This window comes from Schistocerca piceifrons, chromosome 9 (genome assembly GCF_021461385.2).
Source record: "Schistocerca piceifrons isolate TAMUIC-IGC-003096 chromosome 9, iqSchPice1.1, whole genome shotgun sequence".
NCBI lineage: Eukaryota > Metazoa > Arthropoda > Insecta > Orthoptera > Acrididae > Schistocerca > Schistocerca piceifrons.
The window spans coordinates 22,844,016-22,864,146 of NC_060146.1; positions in this window are offsets into that span (position 1 = coordinate 22,844,016).

Genomic DNA, 20,131 nt, shown 5'->3' on the forward strand with positions numbered 1-20,131 from the left:
CTCTCTTTTCTTTTAGTAAGCCACTCTCATGCTTGTGCTCCTTTGCGCATTTAGCAGAAGGACATATACCTTTCAATAGGGGTTCACAGAAAAATAATTCGTAATATGTGAGTGCCGCTATAATCAGTCTCCGTTTATTTCGATATGTTTCACAATCAGAACTGTTGTCGAAGGCAATATTCGAAATTGCGTGTTTGTATTGCGATTACGCCAGCTACACCATCCAAATTGTGACCTGCATTGCCTGTTATATTCAGTAAATTTGCAGCTGGTCACTTTCACTTGACAAACTGAAAATACTACCTGAGATAGTTTTAACCAATGACCGAGGAATTGGGATGGAAGTTGGTTCTGGTTAATAAATATTATATTCACTCAAGTTAGTGTGTGTACAGGAATATGATTGATATTTCAGAACGCAATGGGCTGCAGAATGTCTTGCAGTTTATTTTCTCTTACAAAATTCTAAACAGTTCTTTTCGTTTCTATTTACATGACGTTTTAATCGACTGAACTCTTGTCATGTTATCAATCAACCTAGAGACCACAAAAATTGTCTATTTTACACTAATATCTCTCGCTTTCCATTCATGTCTCCTTTTCTACTGGCACCTCATCCTCTATCCCCCCCTGCCATCCTCTCCCCAGGATTCTTCTAGGCCATTCTTACCCTCACAATATTTTTCTTCAGACAGTAAATAGCATGATCAATAATGCTCCAAGACTTGTAGGTATACATACAAATATAAATCCACACGTAATGTAAGGTACTCAAATATGGCCCTCTTTTTTATTGTCACTTATAAAAGACAAGTGAATGTGTCGCTATACACCCTAATATAATACAAAAAAGAGGCATTCCTTTTTTATGAGAAAGGTGATCCAAATGTGGTCCCTGTATATTAGTCACACAAAACTTTGACAGTTGGTAATAAAATCACAGAACACATAAGAACTTACAAAAATTAGTTAATACTAGAAAATTCTCGATATTAACATTCAAGTTTCAAATAAAGAGTGCAAGTAAATGTAGTGAACTTCGTCGATTGCATTTTTCGTGGTTCCACAAAAAGCACTGTACACACCGAATCCATTTTTGTACATTGTTGTCCTGCGAAAACGGTTTGCTGCACACTGGGCATTTTGCCTCTTCACCGCCGTTACATTCATCACTAACATGTACTTCATCAGAATTTAAACCGAAATCATCTTCAGCGACAGAATCTTCAGAGGAAGAAATTTTTCTTTTCCCCCTTCGGTCTGCACAACCTGTCTTCTTTGTTGCAGCTGATTCCTCCTTATCTTGCTTCCTGTGACGGGACTCCACAACCATATTTTTGTAAGGGTGATAAGGGTAGTTGAACCTCGTCGGGTGGAAGTGCTTGGTTCGATGAAGGGCACAGATTGAATATCCTTAGGTATGGAAATGGAAATGTCGTGTGACGAGGGCCTTCCTAATATGGTGCAAGTCTTTCCAGTTGACGCCACTTCGGCGACTTCCGTGTCGATGGGGATTAAATGATGATGATGATGAGGACAATACAACACCCAGCCCCTGAGCGGTAAAAATCTCCGACCCAGCCGGGAATCGAACCCGGGCCGTTAGGTATGACATTCCGTCTGGCTGGCCACGCAGCTACAAGCGGCGGAAAATATCCTTAGGTGATATGGTACGATTATCAACTTCTGGAGCAGGATCTGATTGCAGAAAATGAAGATATTTTCATCCGTGGGGGAAAATTCCCGTGGATAAACGCATTGATGGACGTTGACATGTTTGCTGCCTTGTGTAAGCACGGCACTATTGATAGAGAGTAACAACTCCGTCTTCGTGAGCATCCAACGATTTTCCAATTTATTGGCCATAGTATGACTTTAATGGGAACATAAAAGAAATGTCTAACGGTTGCATTTTATCAGTGCAGTTGAGAGACAGACAAACTATGGAAACCCCATTATCTCGGCCAAGTTGAATAACGTCGACGTTACGAACGTGTGTCATGTGGTCATCTACAGTTAGGAGCCCTGGATCGACAATGGATAGTTTGAAAATGTTGAAGAAGTGCGGGAACCATTTCGTGAAGAAGTCTAGCTATAATCATCTATGAGCTGACCGGACTGTACCTGAATGAGTTGCGTCTAGTAGTACAGTCTTCTTGCGTGGAAAAATCATCACGGTCGGAATAAACTGTCCAGATGCCGACATGTGCGTTACAAGGGTTACAGATGAACCACGTTGAGCAGAAGACAGTTGGTGAACTTGACATTTGCCTCTCACAGCACCAATTTTTTCTACTTTTACACTGAACTGTCGTCAAGCCAGTGAACAACCTTAAAGATTTTCATGGGATTGTGTTTTATTTCCTCCATTTCCGGTTTTAGAGATATCTGTACGGCGTCGCACGAACAGTTGCAACTACTTCTTACTTGCACGTACTTGTTGCGGCTTAGAAGAATGCTCAGGATCATTTCTAATGACTAGCTCAAAAGCCATGTTTAACATCTACTGCATGTAACCCGTAATAACTGTTCTGCATTGTTTTGCAGTTCTCGGCGAGCCTCTGTCTTGGGAGATAAAATAGTTTTACGTCCTAGAACAACATTCAAAACATCTGAAGATACAGCGTTTTGCGACGTTGGAGTCTTCAAGTACGTCCGCAGTGTTGTTCACGTACCATTTCATTAACAGGCATATTTTCGTCTTAAAAAGCTTTAATTGCATTGAGCACTGCATTTTTATTCCAGTTTCGTCTTTTTGCCATCTTAAAATAGGAATGAAACTATTTGATGACATCAGAATGAGATTTTCACTCTGCAGCGGAGTGTGCGCTGATATGTTGGTAGAGCACTTGCCCGTGAAAGGCAAAGGTCCCGAGTTCGAGTCTCGGTCGGGCACACAGTTTTAATTTGCCAGGAAGTTTCATATTTGATGACATGCTAAACTATTTTCCCAGATACGGCTCCAGGGTCATAACTACACCTTCCTAATATCGTGTAGGACTCCCGCGAGCACGCAGAAGTGCCGCAACACGACGTGACATGGACTCGACTACCGTCCCAAGTAGTGCTGGAGAGAACTGACACCATGAATCCTGCAAGTCTGTCCATAAATCTATAAGAGTACGAGAGGGTGGAATCTCTTCTGAACACCACGTTGCTACGCAACCCAGATATGCTCTATAACGTTCATGTCTGGGGAGTTAGGTGGCCAGCGGAAGTGTTTAAACTCAGGAGAGTGTTCCTGGAGCCACTCTGTAGCAGTTCTTCACGTGTTGGGTGTCGCATTATCCTGCTGGAATTTCCCAGTTCCTTAGGAATGCACAATGGATATGAAAGGATGCAGGCGATCAGACAGGATGCTTACGTACGTTGTCTCCATACCCGTACAGGTCCATCCGCTCGATACAATTTGAAACGAGGCTCGTCCGACCAGGCACTATGTTTCCAGTCATCAACAGTCCAATGTCGCTGTTGACGGGCCCAGGCGAGGGATAAAGCTTTGTGTCGTGCAGCCATCAAGGGTACACGAGTGGGCCTTCGGCTCCGAAAGCCCATATCGATGATGTTTCGTTGAATGGTTTGTACGCTGACATTTGTTGGCCAGCATTGAAATCTGCAGCAATTTGCGGAAGGGTTGCACTTCTGTCACGCTGAACGTTTATTTTCAGTCGTCGTTGGCCTCGCTGTTGCAGGATCTTTTTCCGACTGCAGTGATGTCGGAGATATGATGTTTTATCGGATTCCTGATGATCAAGGCAAACAAGTGAAATGGTCGTACGAGAGAATTCGACTTCATCACTCCCTCGGAGATGCTGTTTCCTATAGCTCGTTCGCCGACTAGAACACCACGTTCAAACTCACTTAAAACTTGATAATCCGCCGTTGTAGCAGCAACTGTGCTTTTTTTTCCTTTATTGATTTTCAATTCCCCCCCGAGGGGGCGGGCTGGCAGCAGCTTAGTACGCTGCTCTACAGCTTACAGACTTTTATTTTAAAAATGGAAGAAGAAAAGAAACAAGAAAAACAGGCGATAAAACGGTGACGTAAAGTGTAAAATGGCGGAAAAATGCGGAAAGTTAAAACAGAAAGCAAAAGGGGTTGGCAATGTTAATAAAAGACACAGGAATCAGACAAGTAACACAGTACACACACAATTTAAAAAAAACGCGGCGACAGTCTGGTTTCTGTTCGCAAGAGATAAAAAGCACACCCAGCGACAGTATGATGGCCGCCGTTCGCAACACTTCCCAAAAAACGCAACACGGAACACTCACTGTAAAACACTGCAAGAAAAGGGCAGCACAAAGATGACACTCCCGAGCCAAAGGCAGATGGGAGGGGGGGGGGGGGGGGAACTGGAGGAGTGGGAAGAACAAGGAGGGAGGAAGGAAAAAACGAAAAGGAGGGGGGGAACCAAGGAGGGAGAGGACTAATAAAGGGGGAGAGGGACAGGGCAGACGCGAGAGGGAATGAGAGGAGGCAGAGGAGGGAAATGCAAGAGGACTTGGGGGTGAGAAGGGGGCAGAGAGAGGGGAGGTGGGAAAAAAAGAGGATGGAAGGGGGGGGGAGAGGGAGCCCGGGAAAAGGACTGAGGGGGAGTGAGGATCAGAGTTGATAGGAGGGATAAATGGAGGGAGAGAGGGCATCATCCGAGAGGGGGAGTTGATGGAAGCCACCTTGGGAAAGGAGATGAAGGGTGTAGAGATGGAGGGTAGGGGGGACACAACAGTGAAGACGTGGCAGGGGGCAGGGACGGGAGAGGAGAGGAGCAACCAGGGGGTGATGGGGATCAAGGCGGCAGGAGGTGTAGAGGATGCGGATATGTTCGAGGAATAGGAGCAGATGGGGGAAAGGAATGAGATCATAGAGGATCCGCGTGGGAGGCGTACACGGAAGACGAGGCGGAGTGCATGACGCTCAAGGATCTGAAGGGACTTACAGAATCTGGGGGGGGGGGGGGCAGATATCCAGGCAGGACTGGCATAACAGAGGATGGGACGGATTAAGGATTTGTAGGTGTGTAGGATGGTAGAGGGGTGCAACCCCCATGTCCGGCCAGAGAGGAGTTTGAGGAGTTGGAGGCGGTTGTGGGCTTTGGGTTGGATGGAGCGGAGATGAGGGATCCAGGTGGGGTGACGGTCAATGGTGAGGCCAAGGTAGGTGAGGGTGGGGGTGAGGCGGACAGGACGGGCGCAGACAGTAAGGGAGAAATCCAGGAGCCGGAAGGAGCGAGTAGTACAACCTACGATGATTGCCTGGGTCTTGGAAGGGTTGATTTTCAGGAGCCACTGGGTACACCATGCAGCAAAAAGGTCAAGGTGATTCTGGAGAAGGCGTTGGGACCGTTGGGCGAGGAATGCGGTGTCATCAGCATATTGCAAGAGGTGTACTGGAGAGGGGGGGGGGGTTGGGGCATATCTGCCGTGTACAGGAGGTAGACAGCAACTGTGCCATATACTTGTCTTATTTAGGCACTGCCGACCAAAGCGCCGTATTCTGGGTGTTTATATATCTCTGTATTAAAGCCAAGAACGCTAACTATCTGTGACTGAAAAACTGTTTTTCTAATATTTATATTTCACTGTGAAACACATTATGTAACTAAAACGTAGCCAAAACTTATCTTTGCTCCGAAAACAAAACGCAAGACTGCGGACTATCACAGAGGAAGCTTCTTGTTTGACGCACTCTTCATAGCTCACCACCGTCCTCTGAAGAAGTTCACAGTAATACCGCATGTCTGCGCCACTTGCTGGAGAGTTTAGCTAGAGTGATCGTTTTTGAATAAGGGGCCATATTCTGGGACCTCACCTTACATTTGAATCTGCTCGTCACTGTGAAATTACGCGTCGCATATTACGCTTCATTTCCGTTGGAAGTATTGCAGTTACAATCTGTATCCACTCAGGAATCAAAGCCTCCGCTACTTGAGTTGCTGACACTCCCTGAGAACACTGAAGTTAACATTCTAATTTGTTTAACGAATAAAGAAATCAGTTATATTTCCCAAATTTCTATAGTAACAGACAGCAGGCACAAAATTAAAATAAATACAAATGTGGTAGAGAAACAAAACCTTTAGTCACGGTTTCGTCAACGGAAACAAATACACAGACGAGAACTAAGAAACGAGAACTAACAAACGAGAACCGAAAAGCAAGGATCGAAAACCGAGAACATAGGCGCGAGAACTGTGAATCGTGGAATGAGAACCAGAACTCGTTGCAGTCGGAACTTTGCCCATCAGCAGATTGCGTGCATTATCTAACTCTTGGCACCCAGGAAATAATTCGATTAACTACCAACACCGCCAGTTTCGTCGGCCGAAGTGGCCGTGCGGTTAAAGGCGCTGCAGTCTGGAACCGCAAGACCGCTACGGTCGTAGGTTCGAATCCTGCCTCGAGCATGAATGTTTGTGATGTCCTTAGGTTAGTTAGGTTTAACTAGTTCTAAGTTCTAGGGGACTGATGACCTCAGATGTTAAGTCCCATAGTGTTCAGAGCCATTTGAACCAGCCGCCAGTTTCACGGAAAATCTCATAGACGAAACAGCCGTGTCTGAAACACGCAACCTTCTAATCGAAAACTGGCAATACTACTACGTATATCATGGAAAAATGGTAATATTCGTCTATTACACATGCAATGGAATCTTCAGTGGAAAGGTACGAACTTAAGTCTGTTAACAACAGCACCAGAGACAATCGTCGGGAAGACGATGAATTACGTTTCACAGTTCGATACTTGTTCAATCGATAATCGTTAACACGATCGCTTAGGCATTCGAACATCGATTAATTTTACCGGGCTGGCCCCTTCTGAAACCAACATTTAAAATGGCTTTAGCACCCAGAAATTAGGTTGACGCTCTTGACCCACACACAGAGAAACTAAGTGATCCTTCTATACGATTGTCTTCCCTTTTTCCTAGAAGGAAAAGGTCGATGATTTACAACCCATTGTTTCCGTCGAGAAACGCGTGTGTAAAGCAGTCGACCTTCATATGCGATATGTGGTTTGTTTTCTGAATACAGAAAAGAACAGTTTTGACAGCAACCTTAGTGTTTGGGCTTATTCGTGTTTTTCGGTTATCTGTGCTGTCTCGGGTATATATTAACCCGCACAAACTGGAGCTTGATTTTGCTCCTCCATCTTAAACTTACGGCAATTAATTAAAGATAATTTTATACCAGACATGTTTTGCTTTTATTTACAAATCATATTATGTGGTCATTCTGGAAATACGAGTACATGCAGGTATTTTGTACATTTTGGTTTTTATGGATTAAAAACAGAATTTCTTTATAAAGCTGACATGCAATTTGCTTGTTTTCTGGTTCTTGCTGACATATTCTGAAAACTGCTGTCTTTTCCTTCTTTGTTACCGGTATTTGAGTTCGAAAGAAACTTCGTTGAATGTATACAGTTGGCACGTTTTTTGCGTATTTGCAATTTCTCGTACACTGCGTTCGCGTTATTTTCACTTCACTTTGCTTTTAAAATAGGACTGTAGTTGCATGTATTCTCTTTCAGCACGTTATTACAATGTTTATGTTTGCTCATTTCTTTTTCATGTTGGTTCTGAGTGTTGCTAACTTGCGAAATTTTTGTTCATGATATGTAATTCGTGTGTGTGTGTGTAGGAGGAGAGAGAGAGAGAGAGAGAGAGAGAGAGAGAGAGAGAGAGAGAGGAAAAGGCAGCCATGGAAACGATTGTTAAAGTTGAGAGAGGACAAGTTACTGTCTCACCTATTTTTTGCGTATGGAAAATTATTAAAGATTTTACTACAACCTGATGCACCTTGAGTGAGCCTCTAGAAAGTTAACGGCCTGAGCAGACATTGTTAGAGCCTGGTAGGGCGCTAAAAGCAGGAGGTATATCTTAGGGCTCTTAGCTCATAGAGACAGCATGTTGGGAGTTGGAAGCAACTGGAGGCGAGCCCATCCCTCAGGAAATCTTGCCGGACAGGGCCACAGCTGTACAGGGCAGCCCCTCATCGAGACAGGTCTCCAGCAGAACAATGCCACGATACCTGCTGCGGCGCCAGCAGAAGGCCCGAGCTGGGACGACGGTCTGAAGGAACGCGTCTACACAGTGGAGTCGTAAACTGAACATCGTGTGCAGAGCCACGTGTAATAAAAACTCACCCGTTTTCGTATTCGCCGATAGTGCAAATAGGCCAGTGAACCACTTCCCCCAGCCATCTCCGTTGTATAAGAAACTGTGGCTTCTGAGAAACATTTGGAGATGGCATCTTTATTACACCCTTTATCTAGGACTAACAAGCTGTAAGGCAGAGGCGATTTAGATAAAGATCTCTGACATTGTATCTGTTCGCTTGTTGGCATAGGAAGCGACACAACTTCGGAAAAATCGTCTTCCCCCTCCATGAAAACTTAAAAAAATCCAGTAATTGGCGGTTTCTTTTTTTTCCAGAGACGCAGGTTTCTTAACTCTTGCCCTGTGCTGTCGTGTTGGAGGGGAGATTTAGAGCCTCTAGAGCCCTGTGATTGGCTCGAGGCAGCGTCAAGGCAGTGTCGTTTGTGCACTTTGCAAGAAAACGCATTTTTGTTCTGGAGAGGTGTGAAGCACTCGGGTGTCGGATTTGGTCTGGTAGGCACTTCTGGTCGAAGCACTGGCACGTAAGGTTGGGAAATGTCCTGACTGAGTAGTTTAGACTGGGGAGCCTGTGGGGAAGTTCTTACTGTACCGACAGTGAGACTTTAATGCCTCGGACTACTCGTTTGCCGAGGGCACTCTTATTCATTTTTGGTTCACCAGTCTTGACGTTTGGTATCCTTGCGTGCTCTGTCGTATAAGGGAGCCAATTTGGTCCTTGGTACTACCAGAAACGGGCGAGCCTCACACTGAAATCTACCGTGATTTCAGGGCTCTGGTAAAGAGTAAATTGCGATCCGTCTGTCTCATAGCTAAACAGTGAGATTTTTGCACTTCTTCCGTGGCCGCGATCTGTTCACAGGTGCGACCTCTACGTCTCAACTCCGCCTCACACGTCTCGGCAGCTGCAAGTCACGTCGTCCCCACGAAGCCTGTTGTTCTGTTGAAAGTCACAATGGCAATCCACACTCAGACAGGAACTCCTTGAACTGTCTGTGCTAAAGAATACTAAGTTTTCCATAAAGGACTATCTGATGAATTATGTACTGATAAAATAGTAGCTCAGCGTTCTTATCCTTGATTCTCCTTACTGGTTCCTTTTCTTTGCTGCCATTCATTGGTCTTGAATATATTTTCTCCACGAGTCTTGCATTTAAACGGTAATATTGCTACCAATTCTTCCCTAAATATTTTAGTTTCAGTATCCAAAAATCGAACGAAAGTAGACATCTGTTCTTCATCAACAACGTCACGTGATTCTTCAGATGTCCCGCGGTAGCAAGGCGTCTTCAGCGGAAGTTCCGGCAAACTACTTTTATTGTCAACAGCCCAAATATCGTTTGTTCTTGTATTGCTTCTTGTCGACATGGCATATTTTGAAGTGCGGCAACAACATCCTTCTTCTCTTCAAAAAGTGCAGTGGCCATTTTTTTACTATCTCAGAGTTTCAAAATGGGTTTTGGTGTTTATTAAGTGTCGAATATAAACGCAACGCTGTTTCTGCAGATTTTTCTCGCCCACCCAGTGAGCCATTTAGTAATGTTGAGATTTTTTTGTAAGAAGCTAGACATGTCTGCTTTTTTCTTGACGAGCTTCACTACGTAGACGAAAATTTTTATGGAACGGCTGATGAGTTGTTTCTTAGTGTTGCTTTCAATTGGCACTTTTAACAACAGCGACCGTTATGTTGCATATGAGGCAAACTGGAACAGCTCCAGGCCTATCAGGCAGCCTGAAACAATATAAGTCAATCCACTCAGTCAAAAACTTGGTTCAAGGCACGTGCCGTCACACGGTAAAAGAGTTGCTTCCGTGTCTGGGTGTGTGTCGACGCACCGCAGATGAACTACTTCGTCATGTGTTGCCGACGTCATGTACACCCGCCCGAAGAATGAAATTGTCAATTGACACGAAAGTTTCTTAATGCGGCGTTAAGGTTTCGTTGGAGGGCGCACAAAAAATGTCAAAATGAATGTGCTTCCCGGCCGAAGTGGCCATGCGGTTCTAGGCACTGCAGTCTGGAACCGCGAGACCGCTACGGTCGCAGGTTCGAATCCTGCATCGGGCATGGATGTGTGTGATGTCCTTAGGTTAGTTAGGTTTAAGTACTTCTAAGTTCTAGGGGACTAATGACCTCAGAAGTTGAGTCCCATAGTGCTCAGAGCCATTTGAACCAATGTGCTTGCTCCGATTAAAAGAGGCTTCATGGATTGTTAGTCAGAGATTTGTTTATGAAATTTCCTATGTCATTAAATACAATTCTTGTGTTGCTTTCGGGTCTACATAGCTTTTATGTGGATCACCATAAAAGGCCGTGTCGCTCGGCCATCTTGCTCCCTTCCGCCCCCACTTTCCAGCATTCTCTCCTGCGGTACGCAGCACAGCAACAATGTACTTAGTCTGCCTACTAACTCGCATCACTCACACGATCGTTTGTAAATTATTATAAAAAGTAATAATGATGGCACTCAAATGTAGTTTTATCTACAGAATAAGATTTTTTAAAATAATTTACTTGAGTAATTTTTACTTTCATAAAAATTTTTAGCGGTTCCTGCAATCCGGCAGTTGCCGACAGTGTTGCTACACTGAAGAGCCAAAGAAACTGGTACACCTGCCTAGTATTGTATAGCGCCCCCGCGAGCAAGCAGAAGTGCCACAACAAGACGTGGCATGGACTCGACAAATGTCTGAAGTAGTGCTGGAGAGAACTGACCAGATGAATCTTACAGCGCTGTCCATAAATCCGTAAGGGTACGAGGGAGTGGAGATCTCTTCTGGACAACACCTTGCAAGGCATCCCAGTTATGCTCAGTAATGTTCGTAGTTCAGAAGTTTGGTGGCCAACGGAAATATTTAAACCCAGAAGAAGCCACTCTGTAGCAGTTCTGGACGTGTGGGGTGTCGCATTGCCCTGCTGGAATTTCCGAAGTCCGTCGGATTGCACAATGGACGTGAAAGGATGCAGGTGATCACACAGGATGCTTACGTACGTGTCACCTGTCAGAGTCGTATCTAGAAATATCAGGGGTCCAGATCACTCCAACTGCACACGACCCAATCCAATACAGGGCCTTCACGAGCTTCAAGAGTCCCCTGTTGACATGCAGGGTACACAGAGTCATGAGGTTGTCTTGTACCCATACACGTCCATTCGCTCGATACAATTTGAAACGAGACTCGTCCGACCAGGCAACATGTTACCAGTTATCAACAGTCCAATGTCGGTGTTGACGGGCCCAGGCGAGGAGTAAAGTTCTGTGCCGTGCAGTCATCTAGGGTACACGAGTGAGCCTTCGGCTCAGCGCTGAAATCTGCAGCATTTTGTGGAAGGGTTCCACTTCTGTCACGTTGAAAGATGTTCTTTAGTCGTCGTAGGTCCCGTTCTTGCAGGATCTTTCTCCGGCCACAGCAAAGTCGGAGATTTGATGTTTTACCGGATTCCTGATATTCACTGTACACTCGTGAAAATCCCAACTTCATCGCTATCTCAGAGACGCTGTGTCCCATTGCTCGTGCGCCGAATATAACACCACGTTCAAACTTACTTAAATCTTGAGGGTCGGCCTCTGCTGCCGAGCAGTTCTAGGCGCTTCAGTCCGGAACCGCGCTGCTGCTACGGTCGCAGGTTCGAATCCTGCCTCAGGCATGGATGTGTGTGATGTCCTTAGTAAGTTCTAGGGGACTGATGACCTCAGATTTCAAGTCCCATAGTGCTTAGAGCCATTTGAACCATTTTTAAAAAAAAATCTTGATGACCTGCCATTGTAGCAGCAGTAACCGATCTAAGAACTGCGCCAGACCCTTGATGTCGGTTCAATCCCGCGTCCGGCCATCCTGATTTAGGTTTTCCGTGATTTCCCTAAATCGCTCCAGGCAAATGGCGGGATAGTTCCTTTGAAAGGGCACGGCCGACTTCCTTCCCTAATCCGATGAGACCGATGACCTTGCAGTTTGGTCTCTTCCTCCAAACAACCAACCAACCTTGTTGTCTTATATAATCGTTGCCGACCGCAGCGCCGTATTCTGCGTGTTTACATAACTCTGCATTTTAATACGCATGCCAATACCAGTTGGCCGGCCGGAGTAGCCGAGCGGTTCTAGGCGCTACAGTCTGGAACCGCGCGACCGCTACGGTCGCAGGTTTGAATCCTGCCTCGGGCATGGATGTGTGTGATGTCCTTAGGTTAGTTAGGTTTAAGTAGTTCTCAGTTCTAGGGGACTGATGACCTCAGAAATTAAGTCCCATAGGGCTCAGATCCATTTTCTATACCAGTTTCTTTGGCGCTTCAGCATATATAGAGAATGGTGGCTCTGCGCTTAGCGTCGTTATGACATTCTGTGTTTGGCTCGTTTGCCCTACGAAGAACAAATCAGGACGCAGAGATAAGAACAGCTTCGGTTGTTAGGGGATGTCTCAAAAAGAATATACTTACTTTGTGCTGATAATTTTTATTTTTGGACCGTCTAATTACAACTGAATGAAACACATTTTTCGTACCAGTTCTAAATAGACGATCCAAAAGTAAAAATTATCAACATATCGTAATATTATAGCGACTGAGGAAGACAGGACTACGAAAGTTGAAGATCATACTCATTGCGGACACGTGCATTTGTTAAACTGGTAGACATACGACTATGAATCCCGGGAAACCTATTTACGAATCTCTAAAGTCTAACGTTTCTAGCATTTGTAGACTTAGAGAAAGCTTTTAACAATGTTGACTGAATACTCTCTTTCAAATTCTGATGGTGGCAAGGGTAAAATACAGGGAGCGAAAGGCTATTTACAATTCTTACAGAAACCAGATGGCAGTTACAAGAGTGGAGGGACATGAAAGGTAAGCAGTGGTTGGGAAGGGAGTGAGACAGGGTTGTAGCCTCTCCCCAATGTTGTTGAATCTGTATATTCAGCAAGCAGTAAGGGAAACAAAAGAAAAATTCGGAGTAGGTATTAAAATCCATGGAGAAAAAATAAAAACTTTGAGGTTCGCCGATGGCATTGTAATTCTGTCGGAGACAGCAAAGGACTTGGAAGAGCAGTTGAACGGAATGGACAGTGTCTTGAAAGGAGGATATAAGATGAATATCAACGAAAGCAAAACGAGGATAATGGAATGTAGTCAAATTAAATCGGGTGATGCTGGGGAATTAGATTAGGAAATGAGGCACTTAAAGTAGTAGAGGAGTTTTGCTATTTGGGGAGCAAGATAACTGATGATGGTCGAAGTAGAGAGGATATAAAATGTAGACTGGCAATGGCAAGGAAAGCGTTTCTGAAGAAGAGAAATTTGTTATCATCGAGTATAGATTTAAATGTCAGGAAGTCGTTTCTGAAAGTATATGTATGGAGTGTAGCCATATATGGAAGTGAAACATGGACGATAACTAGTATGGACAAGAAGAGAATAAAAGCTTTCGAAATGTGGTGCTACAGAAGAATGCTGAAGATTAGATGAGTAGATCACATAACTTATGAGGACGTACTGAATAGGATTGGGGAGAAGAGGAGTTTGTGGCACAGCTTGACTAGAAGAAGGAATCGGTTGGTAGGACATGTTCTGAGGCATCAAGGGATCGCCAATTTAGTATTGGAGGGCAGGGTGGAGGGTGAAAATCGTAGAGGGAGACTGAGAGATGAATACACTAAGCAGATTTAGAAGGATGTAGGCTGCAGTACGTACTGGGAGATGAAGAAGCTTGCACAGGATAGAGGAGCGTGGAGAGCTGCATCAAACCAGTCTCAGGACTGAAGCCACAACGACAACAACAAAGTCTAACGCCTGAATTACAAATGTCGAATCTGTCCTCCAACAGCGACTCGTGTAATATCACATCTACACTCGAATTCCTACTATACTGGGGTAAGCATGTTCATCGTCACTCCTGTTATGGAAGTATAGCTCCGGTTCTTCAACTCTTTTAGGTTCTGTGGTAGTGCTGGTGCATAAACTCTGTGCTTAATGAAACCACACGGAAAGAGGTTACAGGGTGGCAAACCCGTTGACAGTGGAGGCTGTCTGAGGAATGACAAGTTGCCGGCTGTTTGACGACCAATCCAAGGGCTCGGTAGCGTCTCATTTAGATATTCACGCACTTAGCGACTACACTGAGGGAGTTCCCCTTCTTGTTGAAAAATGAAGTTGTCCTCGTTCAGCCTCGGAAACAACCTGTTTTGCAGCGTAACAAGATACTGTTATCGTTAACCATGTTTCCGTCAAAGAAGAATGGACTATAAACAGAGGAGTGCGATATCGCAAAAAAATAAATAAATAAATAAAAATAATTTTGGGTGAATCTTGTACACGTTCAGTGAGCGTATGTGCGTTCCGTTGGAACACTGTTTACTTTCCCACTAATGTGGGAAGTCGCTTCATCACTGAATACGATGCGTTGTGCGGAAGTGCTATCATTGCCAACAGCAGTCTGAGGCCCGTCGGGAAATGCCACACTTTTGCGTCTGTCACTGTGAAGTAAAGCCTTTAACAGCTGTAACTTGTACGACTTTATAACGAACCGATGTCGGAGAACACGCCGATCTGTTGTTGCAGGCAGCTGTAACTCCCGACTGGCAGGACGTAGGACTGCGTTGGAAAGCGGTTTGAATCGTGCCACATTTTTGTAGGCAATATGAGTGCGGCCAGGTCTCTTTCCTCTACATACACAACCTGTGTCTACAAACTGTCGACACCATTTGCGAATGTTCCAGCCATTCGGAGGACCATCTTGGTCCCTCTGCCTGAAACGTCTTTGCACTGCATTCACGGAATTACATCTCGCAATCTCGAGAACACGAAATGTTTTGTGCCTTTTTGCGACATGCGACGGTAACCGAGCAAACAGAAACCAGTCGACATATAACGGCAGTGAATGTGAAGTAGGCAATGTATTCGTTTCTCCATTAACAGAGCCGTGGCGCAGCGATTGATAGTTTTGACAACATAATGCTGTGTAGTACGTACATTCTTTTTGCAACACCGTGAGTACCAATATATCCTCACGGTGTGGCCTGCCTCCTTCTCTCTCATGCTTACTTTTGCGGTGTGAACTGGCTCGCGTCCGTAGTGGAATACTGCACGTGCGCCCCGGGTAACGCTAAACAAGTTAGAACGAATAGGCAGCCAGACCAGATATTGTCTACAAACATGCAGACCTTTTCAGGACCAACTTATTAAAAGACTTGGCCCTTCAATCCGAGTATATTATTTGAACGTAGAAGATATTAGCCGAGCTAAAAACGAGTACCTATCTAAACTCCTTGTACATAATGATACTGACGTAGTTCTAAGCTAGGAAACACGTGCTCCAACTATGGAAGACCTGCATAGCAGAGGTAGATTCCATGGCTACGATCTTATGAGTGCAACATAACGAAGTGTGTATGGTGTTGCAACCTACGTAAGGAGCAATATCGAGCATGCTCGTCTCATTTCAACAAATACAAAATTGAGATCCATTATGTCTCTACACAAGTGGAGGAGACCGTTATAAATAATATTTACAAGCCACCAAATGTGCCATGGCCACTGGATGTTCTGCCAATTACTGCTCAACCATCGATTTATGCTGGAGATTTTAATAGTCACCATGGTCGCTGGAACTATGCACATAACAATGACTGGGCTCAAAATGAAGATCTATACCTGGTTTATGATGCCAAGGATTTGGGAACTCTCAGATAGGCCCCTTGGCGATGCTTTGTGTGCCGGGACTGCAGAGGGCACCCATGCCTGTATCCAGAGAGATCAAACCTTAATTCCGACACAGCCAGCACAGGCCAGTTAATCCTCGATATGGGGCTCTCTGCCCCAGCAGCGACATCTGTACCACGACCCAGATGGAATTTCCGCAGGCATGATCGGCGGAGTTTTGCTGACCACCTAGGTAAATAAATCTGTTTTAATCCACCAGAACCTAAAAACTTCCCTCGATTCGCCGCTGAGAAGTTTACCCCTCGTGGGTACAGACAGGAATATACAGGGTGAGTCACCTAACGTTACCGCTGAATATATTTCGTAAACCACATCAAATACTGACGAATCGATTCCACAGACCGAACGTGAGGAGAGGGGCTAGTGTAATTGGTTAATACAAACCATAAAAAAATGCACGGAAGTATATTTTTTAACACAAACCCACGTTTTTTTTAAATGGAACCACGTTAGTTTTATTAGCACATCTGAACATGTAAACAAATACGTAATCAGTGCCGTTTGTTGCATTGTGAAATGTTAATTACATCCGTAGATATTGTAACCTCAAGTTGACGCTTGAGTAACACTCCTCCGCTGTTCGATCGTGTGTATCGGAGAGCACCGAATTACGTAGGGATCCAAAGGGAACGGTGATTGACCTTAGGTACAGAAGAGACTGGAACAGCACATTACGTCCACATGCTAACACCTATTTATTGGTCTCTTTCACTGACGCACATGTACATTACCATGAGGGGTGAGGTACACGTACACACGTGGTTTCCGTTTTCAATTACGGAGTGGAATAGAGTGTGTCCCGACATGTCAGACCAATAGATGTTCAATGTGGTAGCCATCATTTGCTGCACACAATTGCAATTACAATTAATGTCGTACACGCCGCAGTACATCTGGTGTAATGTCGCCGCAGGCTGCCACAATACGTCGTTTCATATCCTCTGGGGTTGTAGGCACATCACGGTACACATTCTCCTTTAACGTACCCCACAGAAAGAAGTCCAGAGGTGTAAGATCAGGAGAACGGGCTGGCCAATTTATGCGTCCTCCACGTCCTATGAAACGCCCGTCTAACATCCTGCCAAGGGTCAGGCTAGTGTTAATTGCGGAATGTGCAGGTGCACCACCATGCTGACACCACATACGTCGACGCGTTTCCAGTGGGGCATTTCCGAGCAACGTTGGCAGATCATTCTGTAGAAACGCGACGTATGTTGCAGCTGTTTGTTACAACACGCAACTGAACGTCGGAGGTTTCAAGCGTCAACTTTAGGTTACAATATCTCCGGATGTAATTAACACTTTACAATGCAACAAACGGCACTGATTACGTATTTGTTTACATGTTCAGATGTGCTAATAAAACTAACGTGGTTCCAGTTTAAAAAAACGTAGGTTTGTGTTAAAAACATACTTCCGTGCATTTCTGTATGGTTTGTATTAAACAATTACACTAGCCCCTCTCCTCACGTTCGGTCTGTGGAATCGGTTCGTCAGTATTTGATGTGGTTTACGAAATATATCCAGCGGTAACGTTAGGTGACTCACCCTGTATACCATGCTGGAATGAACATTGTGGACAAGTTTATGAACAGTATAGCGAAACTCGCGAGAGCGATATTGCAGACTACCTCCTCCAAAGTCTTGACGTTGCTAGAAGAGTACTATGGTGTGAGATGGTAGGAAAAGTAAACTTCAGACGTTCAAGTAGAAAGGCACGGAGCCTTCTGCGTAAGCTTGAAGGAGCCACCAATAAACTCAGGCAGAAACCTGGTATTTCAGGTAACCAAATCTCTAACCACACAGTTGAAACATCTAGGTCATTCCGTGACGAACAACATACCCCTAAAATAAAACAAGAACTCGTCACTATAAAAGCTAAAAGCCCAAACAAATTCAATTTCTCTTCGCCGTTTACACTGACTGAATTGGATGAAGCCGTGAAACAAACTAAACATGGTAAAGCACCAGGCATTTCTGATAATCATGGGCAGTGGTGGAAAAAAATGGCTGATCCGCTTCTTCTTCAACATCCTAGTTAGTGGATCACTGCCCAACCAGCTAAAGAGAACAAAAATAGTGACAATTTTGAAACCAGGTAAACCAGCTGACCATCCTCAAAGCTTCAGACCAGTTTCCCTTTTGAACTGTACTTAATAAAGCCTTGGATGCGCACATTTATAATACACTTCTGGCCATTAAAATTGCTGCACCACGAAGATGACGTGCTACAGACGCGAAATTTAACCGACAGGAAGAAGATGCTGTGATATGCAAATGATTAGCTTTTCAGAGCATTCACACATGGCTGGCGCCGGTGGCGACACCTACAACGTGCTGACATGAGGAAAGTTGGCAACGGATTTCTCATACACAAACAGCAGTTGACCGGCGTTGCCTGGTGAAACGTTGTTGTGATGCCGCGTGTAAGGAGGAGAAATGCGTATCATCACGTTTCCGACTTTGATCAAGGTCGGATTGTAGCCTATCGCGATTGCGATTTATCTTATCGCGACATTGCTGCTCGCGTTGGTCGAGATCCAATGACTGTTAGCAGAATATGGAATCATTGGGTTCAGGAGGGAAATACGGAACGCCGTGCTGGATCCCAACGGCCTCGTATCACTGTGGAGATGACAGGCATCTTATCCGCATGGCTGTAACGGATCGTGCAGCCACGTCTCTATCCCTGAGTCAGCAGATGGGGACGTCTGCAAGAGAACAACCATCTGCACGAACAGTTCGACGACGTTAGTAGCAGCACCGACTATCAGCTCGGAGACCGTGGCTGCGGTTACCCTTGACGCTGCATCACAGACAGGAACGCCTACGATGGTGTACTCAACGACGAACCTGGGTGCACGAATGGCAAAACGTCATTTTTTCGGGTAAATTCAGGTTCTGTTTACAGCATAAAAATGGTCGCATCCGTGTTAGGCGACATCGCGGTGAACGCACATTGGAAGCGTGTATTCGTCATCGCCATACTGTCGTATCACCCGACGTGATGGTATGGGGTGCCATTGGATACACGTCTCGGTCACCCCTTGTTCGCACTGACGACACTTTGAACAGTGGACGTTACCTTTCAGATGTGTTACGACCCGCGGCGCTACCCTTCATTCGATCCCTCAGAAACCCTACATTTCAGCACGATAATGCACGACCGCGTGTTGCAGGTCCTGTATGGGCCTTTCTGTATATGTTCTACTGCTGCCCTGGCCAGCACATTCTCCACATCTCTCACCAGTTGATAACGTCCGGTCAATGGTGGCAGTATAGCACGCCAGTCACTACTCTTGATGAACTGTAGTATCGTGTTGAAGCTGCATAGGCAGCTGTACCTGTACACGCCATCTAAGCTCTGTTTGACTCAATGCCCAGGTGTATAAAGGCCGTTATTACAGCCAGAGGTGGTTGTTGTGGGTACTGATTTCTCAGAATCTATGCACCCAAATTGTGTGAAAATGTAACCACATGTCAGTTGTAGTACGATGTGTTTGTCCATTGAATACCCGTTTATCATCTGCATTTCTTCTTGGTGTAGCAATTTTAATGGCCAGTAGTGTATAAAGAATTTGAGCAATATACAGCGTTCAGTTCATTTTTGATAGCCGTCTGAATTGATCAATGTGTCGACTGGAATTGAAAATGGAGAACACCGAGTTTCGAGCTGTGACTAAACATTTTCATTGAAAGGGGTGCACTGCCGTACAAATCAAAACAGAATTGGACGGAGTTCTCGCGGACTGTGCATCATTTTTGGACTAATAAATTTAAACGTGGTCGGAGAAGAATCGACGGCGAAGGGCGCTCTAGCTGTCCAGTTCAATGACCATAAGGGGAACCGTGGACAAAATGCGTTGTTCGGTAATGCAAAACCGCCGAATACAAATTGCTGAGATTCCGAAGCTGTAGGCATCTCAGCCGAGCGAATGTATGTATCCCGCACGGAGAGTTTGCTATGAAGAAGCTATGTGGGAGGTGGGTGCTGCAATTGCTCACAGTCGACCTGAAGCGCATGTCTAATCGCAATCCGCCAGACTTTTTGCGTCGATTTGAGTCACACCGGTAGTCAAAACGAGGAACAAAGGCTGGCGAAAGTGCATCAAAGAAGGAAAAGACCATTTTGTCAGCTGGTAAGGTGATAGCTACTGTATTTTGGTTCCTATAGATTATTTGAAAAAAGGCAAAACCATAACCGGATCCTGTTATGCTTCATTGTTGGATAGTTTAAAACTTGCGTTGGCTGAAAAGAAGACCAGGATCGGCACGCACAATAGTGCTCTTTTATCAGG